General features: G+C 47.7%; 1 protein-coding gene across 4 annotated transcripts in view; it reads right to left on the reverse strand.

Annotated features, from left to right (window-relative positions):
• GTF2I (general transcription factor IIi) overlaps positions 1-17,116 on the reverse strand; it is a 1,434,650-nt gene that overhangs the window by 1,233,244 nt on the left and 184,290 nt on the right. The gene's annotated exons all lie outside the window — the stretch shown is intronic.

The raw sequence follows: 17,116 nt of genomic DNA on the forward strand, positions 1-17,116 counted from the left end.
CATGTACTTCATCCCAGCGATCCGTTTTTTTGGTGCTGGTCTGCTCCTGGAGTCCAGCGCTGGCATGCCTCAGAAGACACAGCAAGCAGTTTTGCTGAACTACAGCAGATATTGTGCTCCGTTTCTTTCTTGTACCCCATTTAGTTATCTTTCAGACTCCCTGTTCAAGCCTTAAAAAGACCATCTACAAGGGATACAACCTTCTTGAAATTCTTCCCAACTTGCCAGTGTGCAATACCAAAGGCCTCCACACCAATGAAGTGGTGTAAGTCCTTCAACAAACATCTACTGAATAATACTTTGATATTCTGAACCACACAAATGGGAGGTGTTCAATTATTGAACAATACACTCGCAGGGTGCTTTTTTAAAAATTGTGGCTGTAAACTGCACACAATTCTTTAATTACATTTAGCACATATTTTCAGTTGAATTTGTTATCTTAGAAAAATAAAAAATAGTTCGAAAAGAACAGTAGCTAGAAGTGCAGGCCCACCAACTACCACAAAGCATGCATCTGTTAGTACCTAAACAGGCAAGGTAACACAGAAAAACAAGAAAATTAAATGAAGTACACCGAATCCCTGCTCGACCCACATTGGACGACTCAACAGAAAGTCTATACATTCTGGGCTCAAATACAATGTTGGTATCTGATTCATACAACAATGAAAACTTTATCTTCGAAGGAGAACGTCATGGCTCTCAACTGGCAAACCAAGAATTTAAATACACAGAAAGCCTTTGGCACAAAATATGGTCTTTGCTACAACTAAAAAATAAACAGCATATCTCAACCATGGCATAACACTCACTTAGGCTAACTTACTTGATAATTTCCAGAGCAGTACACACATTCGAAATATTGAGATTGTTGTTGGAAACAATTACCAAATGAAACAAAATCACTTGTCCAAAACGAAGTATATAAGACAGCCTGAAAAGGACTACATCTAAATACATTTGTGACTTTTAGAATGCTCCTACCATGATTCAAGAGACTCTGGTGATTAAAACAAAGAAGCAATGCACTGCCTGCGTGAGAATGAAACGATTTAAACATGGTGAAAAAAGGCAACTTAATAGTTATCTAGCATATCAAACGTTTTAAAGAAAAAAGGAATTCATTAAAATAAATGAGAAATACTCTATATGGGTGAAGGAGTAGTATTTTTTTTGTAATCCTAGTTTACCACAATCGGAATCTCAATTGAAGTCAAATACTGATTATTATGTGCTGGATATTTACACCCAGGTGTTGGGATCCCAGGACACTCAATAGAATCCCTCTTCAAAGTTTGTTTCCAGCTATATAGCCTCAACTATTAGCAAGTCACATTAAATAAATTGTTTAAATAGATCTTTCTTTCTAAAATAACATCGATATTGATTGAAAACGTACTAACGGATAGGCCCGGCTAGGCGAGCCATAATCTCTCTACAGTAACACTTCTCCATAGCACCTCCATGACACCTCTCCTACTCATCCCTGCTTTGAGGACGAAACAGCGCAGCAGGGAGAGAAAGCAGGGAAGGCACGGCAGAGGTGGAAGGAAATCTGTCAAAACCCATTACAACAAACAGCATGGGGCATGAGCTGGGCACCAAGTGTCTAACAACCATTTGGGCTGCAGGGCCCCCTCTGAGAGACAGCACACCTCCTTGCCTCAGTCGCTGTGGTACTTACAGCCTCATTAGGACAACAGCCAAGATAGTGGAGGAAACGCAAATAATTTCACCCCCTCTTACTGCTTAAGCAATCCACCCTACCTCGACACTTGCATTAACCCCCATTTACTGAGCAAGCAGCCATCTCCTGGCTCCCAGGTGAGCGCACCAAGTGGCGCGTTCACCACTAGGGTAACCATGCTGAAGGAAGAGTGGGAGCCTTGCCAGGTCTCGGTACAGCAGTTTGCACCCTCACTCCTAGGGAGCTCGGTCATCCCTTCATTCTGCTCGATAGATCACCCCACTGGTGGCCACAAACCTCCCTGCAATCCAGGGAACCAAGCAGAATCTTACTAAAGGCTCATCACCAGACAGCTAGATTTCATATCCAGGAGTTTAGGTCCACAAGAAGCGCCAGTCTCAGAAGGAATTCCATTGTTAAGTACCCCCTCCACAGGGCGATCTAAGGTCCAAGCAAGAGACCTCCAGCCTCCTCTAATGAGGTCAGGGAAGGTGATTGTTGACCTGTCAAAAAGAAACGTATCGCTAATTCTCTCAGACCATTGCACTCAATCTGTAACAGTGAAGACCCTATGGCCACTATACAAAATGGGCCTAGAAAAGCAACGTGGAGGAGGTAAGCCATCTTCAGGACACTCTCCGCCCCCACCCCTCCGTCTCGCAGCATCCAACCAAAAATCTACACCAAATGTAGTTTTCTGAAGGACCTAGGAGCTGTGCATTCCTCCAGTAATGAGTGTTTAACAGGGCTAAAGACCCCACTACTACCAGAAATGATCACCCATCCTGAAGAGCAGATCCTACCCCTACCCCAGCTCGGCGCTCTACCTTCAAATAATAACTTGGTTCAAGGACAGAAAGATGCCAAAAAAGTAAACATCCAACACTCCCATAGTCAATGCGGACGGTGGTGAAAGAAAAAATAGGGAAGCATGAGAAGGCGCAATTGATATAAGCCAAACCGTATTCTCAAACTCCAGCTTTTCAACCAACATTTCCACTATCACAATAAGGAGGCAACCCCAATTTCAGGCATGCTTTCACAGAGTGAACAATAAGCGAGCCTACCACAGAAACAGATACAATCCACCTTACTGACTCTGGGAGCAAAAATCCCAACCCTCCAATTTAGCAAAAGGAGAACTGCAAAGTCTTTACAGGAACCCTACTGTCTGTCCCCATGGCCCTGGGCATGCCTTAGCCCTGTGCAGCATGACTATTAAACAAGTCAAATCAGCAGGAAACGCTAAACTTAATGGCACAAAGCCAGTCCATGGGACCAACAACCGTAACAGATCCTACATGACAGCGCTTTCGAAACAAGAGCATTATTAACAGGAAATAGAGGTTACACAGCCAGCATCAAATTACATCTCCTAACGCACGACTCCAGAATTAGAGAGGGTAGCCTCTTACGCACAGGGCACCTCCTCTACAAGCAGTGAAAGGAGCTGAGGAAACAGTGTTAAAATAGCACGGTCAATAGCAAAGAAAGGGAAAATTGAAACTTTTGTAATCAAAGTTGCATACATGGAGTTTAAATAAATGCAGGAAGACAGAAGTCCTTTGCAGTGAGATAGCACACTTGATTGGTTCCTCTAGGCAAGTTTGAGCCGTCTGTGGAGGGCGGTGGGAGCAGGTGGTGTACTGGGGCAACATAAAAAACGTATGACAAAAATTGCTTTAAAAAAAAACAAATTTGCTCTTAAGAACCTGCGCCAACAAAAATAAAATGACAATCGTAACTGAAAGGCAATAACTATTAAAAACAGTTTCTTCAAATGAGGTTACATGGATGCTGAGAAATTTCAAAAACTGGCAGGATGAGTCAGCTGCAAAGAAAGGAATACCTATTTCCTTTCAAAATAAATGTATACAAGCATAGTTTAAAATGTAGGAGCGCATAAGCCTTGCTTTTTCAAACAGGGGAAAGGAGCAGAGAATACAATAAGGCAACAGTGCTTAAAGAGGAAAAAAATGTGTTGTACATTAATCCAATGAGATTAGGGAAAAGGCAGAGTAAAGGTGTGTACGGAAAATCCAAAAGTTGCTCCAGATCCCAATAACAAACAGAAACCAACACTGAAACTCAGGCGCTTTGCAAACCAGTGGTTTCAAGGAATGAAAAACAAACAGTCCAGAACAGACCCACCCATTCAGATTTAAAACCGAACAATCCACTGAGAAGAAGAAATCAAAACCAAGTCAATTCCAGGTATTGAAAGGAAAAAAAGGAGAAACAATTTAAACAAGAATGCAGTGGGCACATCAGAACTCAAGAAGTAGGAAGGATGGAACATGTATGCATGGGCTCAAAATGGCACCCGCCCACACTCCCTCCCCCTACCCAATTTTTTAATTTTTTATTTCAATTGTATATTGAATGCCTTTTGGCCAAATGCTAGAACTCATTTACCCATAACACCAAAGAATATTCATTTGTAAAAAACAAAACACAAGTATACACAGAACTCCGCCATAAAATGGTAACAGGTGGCCGCAACTGGCCAGCGATTGACAACTGGACAGCCCTCACCACCAAAGACACACTGAAGACGAAGTCAATCCACTCCTGGGCCCCCACGGACCCCTGCCCCCACCACATTTTCAACAGAGCCGCCGACACTATCGCACCCATGCTCTGCCACACCATCAACCGCTCCCTGACAACCGCCTCATTCCCTGACTGGAAACACGCTGAGATCAACCCCTTACTGAAGAAACCCTTGCCGGACCCCACTGACCTCAAAAACTACAGACCCATCTCCCTTCTCCCGTTGCCAACGATAGTCATCGAGAAAGCCATCAACAGCCAACTCGCCACATTCATCAAAGAGAACAACATCCTCGACTCCTCTCAATCCGGCCTCAGAAAAAAACCACAGTATGGAAACCGCCCTCTTTGCTACAACAGAGGACATCCGTACCTTACTGGACAAAGGATAAACAGCAGCCCTCATCCTCCTCGACCTCTCAGCGGCGTTCAACAGTCTCTCACTGCACCCGAATACGCAGACTCCACGACGCATGGATCCAAGACAAGGCCCTCGACTGGATCCGCTCCTTTCTCTCTGGCCGAACGCAGTGGGTCAGACTACACCCTTTCCTCTCAGACCCTACACCTACCGAGTCCCCCCAGGGGTCCTGCCTCAGCCCTACGCTCTTCAACGTCTACATGGCTCCGCTCGCCCCGATCATCAGAACCTACCGACTCAACATTGTCTCATATGCAGGCGACACCAAACTCATCCTCTCCCTATCCAACAAACCCAACACCGCCGGACACAACTTTCGAGAAGGCATGGAAACCGTAGCTAAATGGATGAAAAACAGCTGCATACAACTAAACACAAACAAAACGGAAGTACTCATCATGGGCCCAAACCCAGACGCCTGGAACGACGCCTGGTGGCCCCTGCCCTCTGAAGCCCGCCCACCCCCACGGATCACTTACGCAAACTGGGAATCATCCTGGACTCAGCTCAAAATGGACCGCCAGATCAACTCTGTCTCGTCCTCCTGCTACAACACCCTCTGCCTCCTACGCAAGACCTTCAAATGGGTCCCCCTCAAACACAGAAAGACAGTCACTCACGCCCTGGTCACCAGCAGGCTCGACTACGGCAACACACTATGCCGGAATAAACAAAAAAAGCTACAGAACATCCAAAACACCGCCGTAATACTGGTCCTCAACCTGCCAAATCTCACAGCACCTGCGCACACTCCACTGGCTCCCCACTGAAGCTAGAGTCACCTTCAAAATGCTAACCCACGCTCACGAGGCCCTCCACAACACCGGACCAGCATACTTGAACAGCCGTCTCAAATTCCACGCACCCCAAAGGACCCTTCGATCATCCCAGCTCTCCTACGCCGTGGTCCCCCGCACCAGAAAGCTAGATCGGGAGGCCGCTCCTTCTTCCATGCGGCCACTGCCTGGGACAACCTTCCGCTCCAGCTCAGAAAGATATTGGACTAAAAAAAAACATTGCAACCAACATTTATGCCAAATAGCAATTCTTAGCGCAGCACTGCAGGGACAGGGACTCTGTCCCCCCCGCAAGTATCAAAACAACTGATCATGAGGTCAGTAAGGAATAAAGAGGCGCCTGTTCTGAAGGCCAGGCTGAGAAAACAAGTGAATAACTGAATCGAGAAGAGCAGCAGTCCTAGCAGAAGTGGTGCAAAACAAACTGACTGAGTAGGAATTTACAGAACACAGGAGAAGGAACCAGCTCGTAGGCAAGAGAAGAGGTTCCTCATCCCGGAGACAATAAGAGAATAATGGCGGGGACTGCCCTAGAATCCAAAAATAGGTCAGGGACCTAACTGGGTTGTTCACCTGTAAGAAGCATGCAAATACCAGGAAGACTTGAGAGGAAGGGTCCCACGCAAAACACAAACAAACCCACACAGCAGTCCTCAAAGTCAATACAGTGCCAGAAAAACAACCAGCATTCCAGCTGACTAGCCAACAAACCACAAATATTATAACTTTCACATCCATCTACAAATCCAAAATTAAACACAGCATCCTAAACAGAGGCACCATCTTACGGCTTTTAACCTAGATCTAGAGTCCCTAAAGTCAACTGACTTAGCCTCAATTGAATTTACTGCAACAGATAGCCAGGTGGAGAATGAACCCACTGAAACAACCTGTAAATCGGCTAATCTTGCTCAGAAAGTACTAAATGAGAGGTCAATTCTCTGGAAATTGGAAAATAAGACTTTAGGCTATTCTTTGAATCTGGCACTCATTTCTGCTACTACTCAATAGTTTAATAAAGGAAATTGCCGGTCCCCGCACTGCTACATACTCATACCTTAAGAAAACCCTAGCTTCCCCCAGCAAATTGACTAGGCAATAAAGACCAAAACCTGCGTCCCCAAATGAGGATGGCGATGGCTCTATCATCGCCCCCGAACTAGGATGGACCATCAATGTCTCCCTCTAATCCAGCATCTTCCCTGACAACTGGAAGTCAAGCACCTCCTTAAGAGGCCGACCCAACGGACCTGAAGAACTGCTGGCCCATCTCTCTGCTCCCTTTTACGGCCAAAGTCACCGAAAGACTCGTACATACCCAGCTGACCGAATTCATCGAAGAGAACTCCATCCTAGATGCCTCCCACTCCAGATTCCACTGCAACCACAGCACTGAGACCGCCCACGTTGCAGCCGCCAACCACATGCTATTCGACCAGGGACACACCGCAGCCCTCATCCTACTGGACCTCTCCGCCACTTCAACACCGTCTCACACCGCACCCACTCAGCCAGACTGCGCGACGCCGGGATACAAGACACCGCCCTCAACTGGATCCGATACTTTGTCTCTGGTCCCTCGACCTCTGCCTGGAACAACACATGGTGACCCTCCGCCCTCGGCAGCCCTCCCACCAAAACAGACCACGCTCTGAACCTCGGCATCATCCTCTACTTCTCCCTCACCATGACCCGCCAGATTAACGCAGTTGTCTCCACCAGCTTCAACTGCCTCCACATCCTCCGAAAGACCTTCAAATGGACCCCCCTGAACACAGAAAACCGTCACCCACGCACTCATAACCAGCAGACTGGACTACGGAAACGCCCTCTACGCCGGTGTCAAAAGGACCCTTCTACAGAAGCTCCAAACCATCTAGAATGCCACAGCCAGATTCATCCCCGGGACTCCTCGGCACAAACACATGACTCAACACCTGCAAAACCTACACTGGCTCCTCGGCGAGAAGAGAATAACCTTCAAGCTTCTCACCCACACCTACAAATCCCTCCACAACATCAGACCCAAATACCCCAAAAGAAACTTTCGATCCGCCGACCTCTCCCTAGCAGAGACCCTCTCATCCACAGAAGCAGAGCAGGAGGAAGGCCTTCTCCTACATCGCAGCCAAGACCTGGAAAGAGCTCCCAGTCAGCATCAGACACTCCCCGAACCTGCACGCCTTCATGAAGGACCTCAAGACCTTGCTCTTAGACTGAGCCAGAGCTGCCTTCCCCCCCCCCTCCCTCCCCTCACCTCTCATCCCCCCAGCGCCTTGAGACCCTCACGGGTGAGTAGCGCACTCTATAAACCCCCTACTTGATTGATAAAGAACACCTTGTGCAATCCATGACAAAAACTGGACAGTAGCACAAGAACTAAGTTAACATAGAAATCTCTTAGACTGTGTTCGTGGAACATAAATGGCCTTACCAGCAAAGCAGTGGATTTAGAAGTCTCAACAAATCTGCAATCCTTCAAAATCAAGATCCTTTCCATCTACAGAGGTATGCAACTTTATCTGTGCCCGCCTGAAAGGTAAAATACAGTCACCTGAAGGGAGGCCTATCTATATACACCTCCACAACCAGGACAGGCACAGGCAGTGCATTAAATTCCAACCCCTGGGTGATGAATGCAATCATAATCCAAATTGACTGCTAGAAAGTAAAAACCCAGGTTGTAATTATCAATGTTTACATACATCTCAAAAGGAAACTAAAAGACTCAAGAGCACCAGTAGAGGAAATTCCAAGATTCAAACAAGAAGAATAGTTCACCAATCTGTGGTCTCAGGAGACTTTAATCTTCACCTTCTGGGCTCCTCCTCTGGAGACAATTCTATATCAGCACACTTTCCGTACTGGATCAGACGGACTCGAGAGAGGAGCGGAACATGCAAATTACTCCTGGGTGACTTAGAACATCTAAATCTTTGTGCACTTAACTGACGTCTCCCAGGGGAGCTGGCTGCTTCAAATCACTCAAACTCCACTAGCTCCACTATAGACTATACCTTTGTCACCATACCACTACACGCTTGCATAGCTTCATTCCATTTTGGTAAAAGAGTGGACAGTGACCCTCTCCCCAATAGGCGACATTTGAAGCAGCCACTGGAGCCTTCTAATAGTCCATGGAAGTTAATGGTCCAAACTTTATCATCAACAATAAAAGAATCAAAGCTTCTCCTTCAGCTATAAACAGCCTGATTCAGCAAATGTCATTAACCGCTGGCAATGCCATAATAACCTGGGAGAAGTTCATCAAACGTTTTACTGAGGAATTCGCAACTCAAGTAAGCTTTGGGGCCCAAACACAGAGCAGCCAATATCACAGGTTTACCTTGCCAACACAAAAAAAGCAATTAAATAGTTAAAAAGTGCTGTAAACAAGGCATTAAGAAGCCTACAACAAAGACTGGGTGATGACCAACTACAAATAATTCTAAGGACAAATAAAAACCCAAAGAAACTGAAATGGTACATAGAAAAAGGCAGCAAGATTAAACACTATGGGCATAATTACTCTGATGTAAAGAACACTGAGGCGCACACTTCTGACCCATTGCAAATAGACTGATACTCTCCAACCAGGGAGTGATCATCTCACATTTAATAAAGGAAACCTGGGTAACTTCTTGACCGGCCACTTTAACCAACATGCCCCTGAGAGACCATCGGGTTGACAAGCCAGAACCAATCGACTCTCTCAGACACACGCAGCTCTGTTCATCAGCAAGATCCAATCAAGCACCAAACAAATCAAAAGGCAGATAAAGTGCAGAAGTGACGGGCCCATGGTCCTAATCAAAACCCTCCCAGCTCTCTGCAAACTAGATCCAGCATAGTGGAAGGGGAAACTTACACCAGTTGTCAATCATGTCTGTACAGAAGGAATACCCCATTCACATGGAGAGGATCGATAATATTACCTGTCCTTAACTGAGAGGGGTGAGGAGGAGATAAAACGTCTGTCAAATGCTCACCTCTTGCCGTTCTTATCGACAATGAAGCAAAATATTTAGCAGGAACAATTCTTAAGGAGCTAGTAACTTGGTCCTCTGAGAATGCCATCATTCCACACAACCAAACCGCTTTTCAAAATTAACTGGAACTACAAACATATCAGCCCAATCACCTCTGACCGATCGAAAAAAAGAAAATGGAGGTATCCACTGCATTTGTGCATCGACTACAGGTCAGCTTTTGACCACATCAACCTGGAGATGCTATGGAGGAAGCCAACATCTTGGGGCATTCCAACAACCCTTCTGAGCCTGCTAATTCTTTTACACACCAACATGTGGGTACAGATTTGTGTACAGGATCCCACGTATCCAAAAGAAATCCAACTTCTAAAGGCTGAAGCAGAGGTGTGTTCTGGCACGCAACTTGTTCAACCTTTTTACCATAGAGAAAATATCAAAGCTAAACAACAATCTGCATGCTCCCAAACTAGGCGGAATGTCTCTTTCCAACCTTCTATAAGCACCCGACCTGGTCCTAATAGGTCGCACGCAGGTAGGGATCAAAAACACAAAATCAAGACAATTAATGGCACAAGGAGAAAGACCTTGTGCTAGTTACTAGACAGGAAACGTCTCAACACGATGGAGGAATCCATGCTTTTTAGCACATAGTCTGCAACAGGACTCAACTGGACATTCAACAAATCACCTCCTGCTAAACTTTGTGATTATGTTATGTTATGTTAATGTTTTATTAAGCGCAAACAGCTGCCCCAGCAACGAGGCGTCCTGGCACTGGACCATAACAGAAACCTGAAGGGAGGGGGAGAAGGGAGGGGAACTACTGGAAAATTATGTTAGGGAGAACAGAAAAGTTTTAATCGCCTTGCGGAAGGCCAACAAGTTGGTCAAGGAGCGAATGTGGGGAGGCAGAGAATTCCAGAGCTTCGCCCCTAAAACTCTGAAAGAACGGCCACCCATTCTGCTTAGCCTAGCACGAGGGACTACCACCAAGTGTTGTCCTAAGGAGCGTAAGGCACGCTGGGGGGTGTAAGGCACTAGGAGTGGGCGTAGGAGCCCGGGACAGTCAGATATAAGGATTTTAAAAGCAGTGGTGAGGGCCTTGAATTGAACACGGGCTTCAATACGTAGCCAGTGTAGCTTTTGGATGGTATTTCTGGCAGAGCATCTGCGAGGGAGGCCTACGACAGCCCTGGCTGCAGAGTTTTGTATCCGTTGCAGACGAGCCATCTCTGCTTTGTTGATGCCTAGGAAAAGAACATTGCAAACACAACAAGTGATGGACAGAATGTGGATCAATGTCACACACTCACCCCAGTCCAAGGATCTGGGCCCAAATCCATCGTTATTTTGCACTCCACACCACCCTGGGTTAGGCAATGGCAATATGCAAATCAGCTCTGACCCTGAGCCTCATGGGAACAGTCCAGTCCGAACTACAAAAGCCATGTCCTTCCCAGAACGGAATCAAGCATCCGAGGACCGGACCGGTTTCGAGGTAACACCTCTCATCAGCCCGGCTAGCTTGACTCCAGTGGTGTGGAGTGCCTGGGACCCACGTCTGGGCATCCCCAGCGCACTTATGGCGGAAATTGCAAACACAACAAGTGATGGACAGAATGTGGATCAATGTCACACACTCACCCCAGTCCAAGGATCTGGGCCCAAATCCATTGTTATTTTGCACTCCACACCACCCTGGGTTAGACAATGGCGATATGCAAATCAGCTCTGACCCTGAGCCTCATGGGAACAGTCCAGTCCGAACTACAAAAGCCATGTCCTTCCCAGAACGGAATCAAGCATCCGAGGACCGGACCGGTAACACCTCTTATCAGCCCGGCTAGCTTGACTCCAGCATAAAGCCATTATCTGACCCAGGGTGGTGTGGAGTGCAAAAAACGATGGATTTAGGCCCAGATCCTTGTACTGGGGTGAATGTAAGACATTGATCTACATTCTGTCCATCAAATTGTTTTTTTGTAATTTTCTCCCTGAGTGTACTGGGGTAGCTCAGACGTGGGTCCCAGAGCCTCCACACCACTGGAGTCAAGCTAGCCGGGCTGATGAGAGGTGTTACCTCGAAACCGGTCCGGTCCTCGGATGCTTGATTCCGGTCTGGGAAAGATATGGCTGTTGTAGTTCGGACTGGACTGTTCCCATGGGGCACAGGGTCAGAGCTGATTTGCATAAAGCCATTATCTGACCCAGGGTGGTGTGGAGTGCAAAAAACGAAGGATTTAGGCCCAGATCCTTGTACTGGGGTGAATGTAAGACATTGATCTACATTCTGTCCATCAAATTGTTTTTTGTAATTTTCTCCCTGAGTGTACTGGGGTAGCTCAGACGTGGGTCCCAGAGCCTCCACACCACTGGAGTCAAGCTAGCCGGGCTGATGAGAGGTGTTACCTCGAAACCGGTCCCGTCCTCGGATGCTTGATTCCGGTCTGGGAAAGATATGGCTGTTGTAGTTCGGACTGGACTGTTCCCATGGGGCACAGGGTCAGAGCTGATTTGCATAAAGCCATTATCTGACCCAGGGTGGTGTGGAGTGCAAAAAACGATGGATTTATGCCCAGATCCTTGTACTGGGGTGAATGCAAGACATTCATCGACATTCTGTCCATCAAATTGTTTTTTGTAATTTTCTCCCTGAGTGTACTGGGGTAGCTCAGACGTGGGTCCCAGAGCCTCCACACCACTGGAGTCAAGCTAGCGGGGCTGATGAGAGGTGTTACCTCGAAACCGGTCCAGTCCTCGGATGCTTGATTCCGGTCTGGGAAAGATATGGCTGTTGTAGTTCGGACTGGACTGTTCCCATGGGGCACAGGGTCAGAGCTGATTTGCATAAAGCCATTATCTGACCCAGGGTGGTGTGGAGTGCAAAAAACGATGGATTTAGGCCCAGATCCTTGTACTGGGGTGAATGTAAGACATTGATCTACATTCTGTCCATCAAATTGTTTTTTGTAATTTTCTCTAGGAAAAGAACATTGGCATAATCCAGACGAGCCAGAATGATAGATTGAACTATCAGTTGGCGCGTACTGGGGTCGAAAAAGCCAAGTATCGGGTGAAGGCTCCTCAGCAGACCAACACAAGTAGCAGCCACTTTCTTTGTGTGTGTCTGGAAATTGAGGGAGGAGTCCACCCAGACACTGAATATGCTACTTACCAGTATGCATCTGTTCTTGGCATGTAGGGCTGCTAACATTCATATCTTAGCATTAGATCGCCACCTAGTGTTGGGTCCGGATGATCGCACATTGTTGTCCTGGAAGAGTCTTCGAAGTATCCTGAGATGGGTGGCTCCTCCCCTGGACTACAGTGCGCATGGGCATCGGCTCCATCCCCAGATTGTTTTTCGCCATTGTGGCAGAGGATGGAGTGAAAAGTGTAAAGGATGTCCATGCTAATGATTGAATACAATAGTATATCTGCAGCTGCGACAGGCACCGGGGAGGAGGGTGGGCGATATGAATGTTAGCAGCCCTACATGCCAAGAACAGATGCATACTGGTAAGTAGCATATTCAGTTCGAGGCATGTGGGCTGCTAAATTCATATCTTAGCATAGAATACATAGCAGTCCCTCCATCAGCGGCGGTTGCCCGTGCCAGCTGCAGAAACCTGAAAAAGTGTCTTGAGAACAGCCTGTCCTACAGCCGCTTGCTGTTTGGAATGTACATCAACACAGTAGTGTTTTGTAAAGGTATGTGGTGTAATCCACGTGGCTGCTCTGCAAATGTCCTCTAGAGGAATGTTTCCAAGGAAAGCCATGGATGCCCCCAACTTGCGTGTGGAGTGTGCCTTTGGGGGTATTGTTAAAGTGCGCTTGGCTTTATGATAACAGATTTGAATGCACTTAACAATCCATCTGGCTATTCCTGCTTTGGAAATTGGGTTGCCTTTGTGTTGTGGTGAGAAGGCAACAAAGAGTTGTTTTGTCTTCCTAAAGTGTTGTGTCCTGTCTATGTAGTACATCAATGCCCTCCGTACGTCTAACGTATGGAGCATCCTTTCCGCCACTGTTTGTGGGTTCTGGAAGAATGCAGGCAAATCGATAGTTTGGTTGAGATGAAAATGTGACACCACCTTTGGAAGGAATTTGGGGTTAGTACGTAGTACTACCCTATTTGGATGAATCTGGATGAATGGTTCTTGTATCGTGAGTGCTTGCAACTCACTTACGCGTCTTAGTGACGTAATGGCAATTAGGAAAGCAACTTTCCACGTTAGGAATTGCAGTTCGCACGAGTGCATTGGCTCAAACGGTGGTCCCATCAGTCTGGTGAGGACCACATTGAGGTTCCACACGGGAGCTGGCGGTGTTCTTGGGGGAATGACTCGTTTCAGGCCTTCAAGGAACGCTTTAATGGCAGGCACCCTGAAGACTGAGAGATGCTGCCTATTTTGAAGGTAAGCCGCGATGGCGGATAGATGTATCCGAATAGAAGTGAACGCTAGCTTGCACTTATAAAGGTGTAACAGATAGCAAATGATGTTAGGGATAGATGCATCTAGCGGGTTTATGCCATTGTCTGCACAGTAGATGACAAAACGCTTCCATTTTGCGGCATAGCATGCTCTGGTTGACGGCTTCCTCGCCTCCTTGATGATGTTCATGCATTCAGGAGGTAGGTTTAGGTATCCAAACTCTAAGACTTCAGGAGCCAGATCGCTAGGTTGAGCTGTTGCGGATCTGGATGCTGAATTTCTCCATGGTTCTGCGTCAGAAGTCTGGGCGTGAGGCGCAGTCTTTGATGCGGGACCACTGAGAGTTCGAGGAACGTGGTGTACCATGCTTGGCGCGCCCACGTTGGAGCAACTAGGATGAGTGTCATGGAGTGTTGCCGTAGTTTCCTCGCCACCAGTGGTATCAGGGGTGTCGGGGGAAAAGCGTAAGCAAATTTGCCTGACCAGTTCATCCATATCGCATTGCCCTGCGATTGGGGGTGTGGGAACCTGGCGGCGAAGCTTTGGCATTTTGCGTTCTCCCTTGTGGCGAACAGGTCTATGTCTGGACGCCCCCACCTTTGGAAGTACGGCTGGAGTACCGATGGATGTATCTCCCACTCGTGCATTTGATGACTGTATCTGCTGAGCAGATCCGCCATCTGATTGTCCTTCCCCGGGAGGTGTTCTGCCATGAGGAAGATGTTCCTCTGAATGGCCCACTTCCACATGCTCTGAGCCAGGTGAGACAGCTGTGGTGAGTGGGTGCCCCCCTGTTTTTGGATGTAGTACATCGCGGTCATGTTGTCCGTCCGGACTAACACCACTTTGTTGCAGAGATGTACAATGAAGGACTTGAGTGCCATGAAGATCGCCATCAGTTCTAGATAGTTGATGTGCATGTTCTGTTGCTGCGTCGTCCATAGTCCCTGCACTGTGTAAGTGAGCAGGTGTGCTCCCCATCCCTGGAGAGATGCGTCCGTTGTCAGGATAACCTGTGGCACTGGCTCCTGGAACAGTCGGCCCTTGCAAAGGTTGTGTGGAGTCCACCAATGCAGAGAGTTGTATGCCCGACTGGTAACCAACACTAGGTCTGTTAATTGTCCCTGAGCCTGTGTCCACTGATTTGCTAAGCACTCCTGGAGCGGGCGCATATGCAACCGTGCGTGAGGGACTATGAAGATGCAGGAGGCCATCATGCCTATCAACTGCATGAACACTCTTGCTGGAAGTGAGTGTCCCGGTCTGAACTTCTGGATTAAAGACTGTATGCCGTCTATCCTGACCTGGTTTGGTTGTGCCGAGGCCGTCAGGGTATTGATTGTCGCACCCAGAAACTGCCGGACGTGTGCCGGCTGAAGGTGTGACTTCGGGTAATTCAACGAGAAACCCAGGTCGTGAAGGAGGTGAATGGTAGTCGACATGTCCGCGGCGCACTGCTGTTCCGACCTGGCTTGAACGAGCCAGTCGTCGAGGTAGGGGTAGACATGGATGTTCTGCCTCCTGAGGTGCGCCGCTACAGTCGCCAGACACTTGGTAAAGACCCTTGGGGCAGTTGTGACTCCGAAGGGTAGGACTTTGAACTGATAATGCGTGCCCTGGATAGTGAACCTGAGGTACTTTCTGTGGGACGGATGTAGCGGAATGTGGAAATAAGCATCCTTGAGATCCAAGGTTGCTAAGAAGTCTCCTTTGTTTAACATAGGAAGAATCTGTTGCAGTGTAAGCATGTGGAAATGCTCTGACAGTATGTACAGATTGAGGGGACGGAGATCCAGAATCGGTCTGAGAGATCCGTCCTTCTTTGGAATGAGGAAGTACAGGGAATAAACCCCTGTGCCTTCCTCCCCCACTGGCACGAGCTCGATTGCCCCTTTTTGCAGCATCACCAACACTTCCTGCTGCAATAAGTGCAAGTGCTCTGCGGACATAGGTCTTTGCCTTGGTGGAATGTTGGGTGGAGTGGATTTCAACTCTAGACAATAACCGTACTGGATAAGCTGTCGCACCCACCTGTCTGTGGTGATGTTGATCCAGACGGGCAGGAACTGCTGTATTCTCCCCCCGACAGGTGTTAAATGGTCGGGGGGCAGTGACAGAGAGTCACTGGTTGCTCGGGGCAGAGGAGCGTGAATTGTTGCCTCCCTTGCCACGTCCTTTGTTGCTGTTTCCCCTGTAGCCCCTCTTGTTTTGTTTGGGGTACGAGGACTGTGCTCCACCTCTAGGGAACTGTGACTGTTGACCCATCTGTCCTCTGGTGACTCCACGGGCACCTGAGCGACGAAAATTATTGCCACGAAACTGCTGAGATTGTAGGGCCCCCATCGATTTAGCGGTTTCAGTGTCCTTTTTAATCTTTTCCAGGGTGGTGTCAACATCTGGACCAAACAGTCTATCCGGATTGACTGGTTGATTAAGTATGGTTGTTTGAATGTCAGGTTTGAACCCCGATATGCGGAGCCAAGCCTGTCTTCTGAGCATGACACTGGTGTTAATGGCCCTAGCGGCTGTGTCCGCGACATCAAGTGCGCACTTTATGGCCGCGTTGGAGATCAGTTGTCCTTCTTGTATAATCATTTTGGTGCCCTCTTGAAACTGCTGAGGCAGGTGTTCTACAATCTGCTCTAGTGTGTCGTAATGTGATCTATCATAACGTGCCAGTAGTGCCTGTGTATTTGCAATACGCCAGAAATTGGCAGCCTGTGCAGCCACTCTTTTGCCTCCTGCCTCTAGCACTTTGGACTCCTTATCCGGGGGAGGAGCTTCACCCGTTGTTTGGGAGTTGGCCCTCTTGCGTGCGTTTGCTACCACCAAGGAGTCAAGCGGCAACTGTCCTCGAATGTATGCAGGGTCTGCAGGCGCTGGTTTGTACTTTTTTTCAATACGTGGGTTGACCACCCTCGCCCTGGTAGGCTCTTTAAAGATGTCCGCAGCATGCTTGAGGACCCCTTTGATCATAGGCAGGGTCTTTACATTTCTTTCCGAAACTGAAAATGTGTCGAATAGAAAGTCCTCCTCAACTGGGTCAGCATGCATGTCCACATCATGATTAGCAGCTGCCCTCTCAATGAGTGCATGAAAACCTGCAGAATCCTCCGTAGGGGATGCACGTGTACTGAAAGTCTGTGGGTCTTGCCCCACATCTTGGGTGCCTTGGTCCCCAATGCCATAATAAGAATCTGGCTGTGCATCAGGTTCATTTACTGGGA

This window comes from Lissotriton vulgaris, chromosome 2_1 (genome assembly GCF_964263255.1).
Source record: "Lissotriton vulgaris chromosome 2_1, aLisVul1.2, whole genome shotgun sequence".
In the NCBI taxonomy this organism is placed as follows: domain Eukaryota; kingdom Metazoa; phylum Chordata; class Amphibia; order Caudata; family Salamandridae; genus Lissotriton; species Lissotriton vulgaris.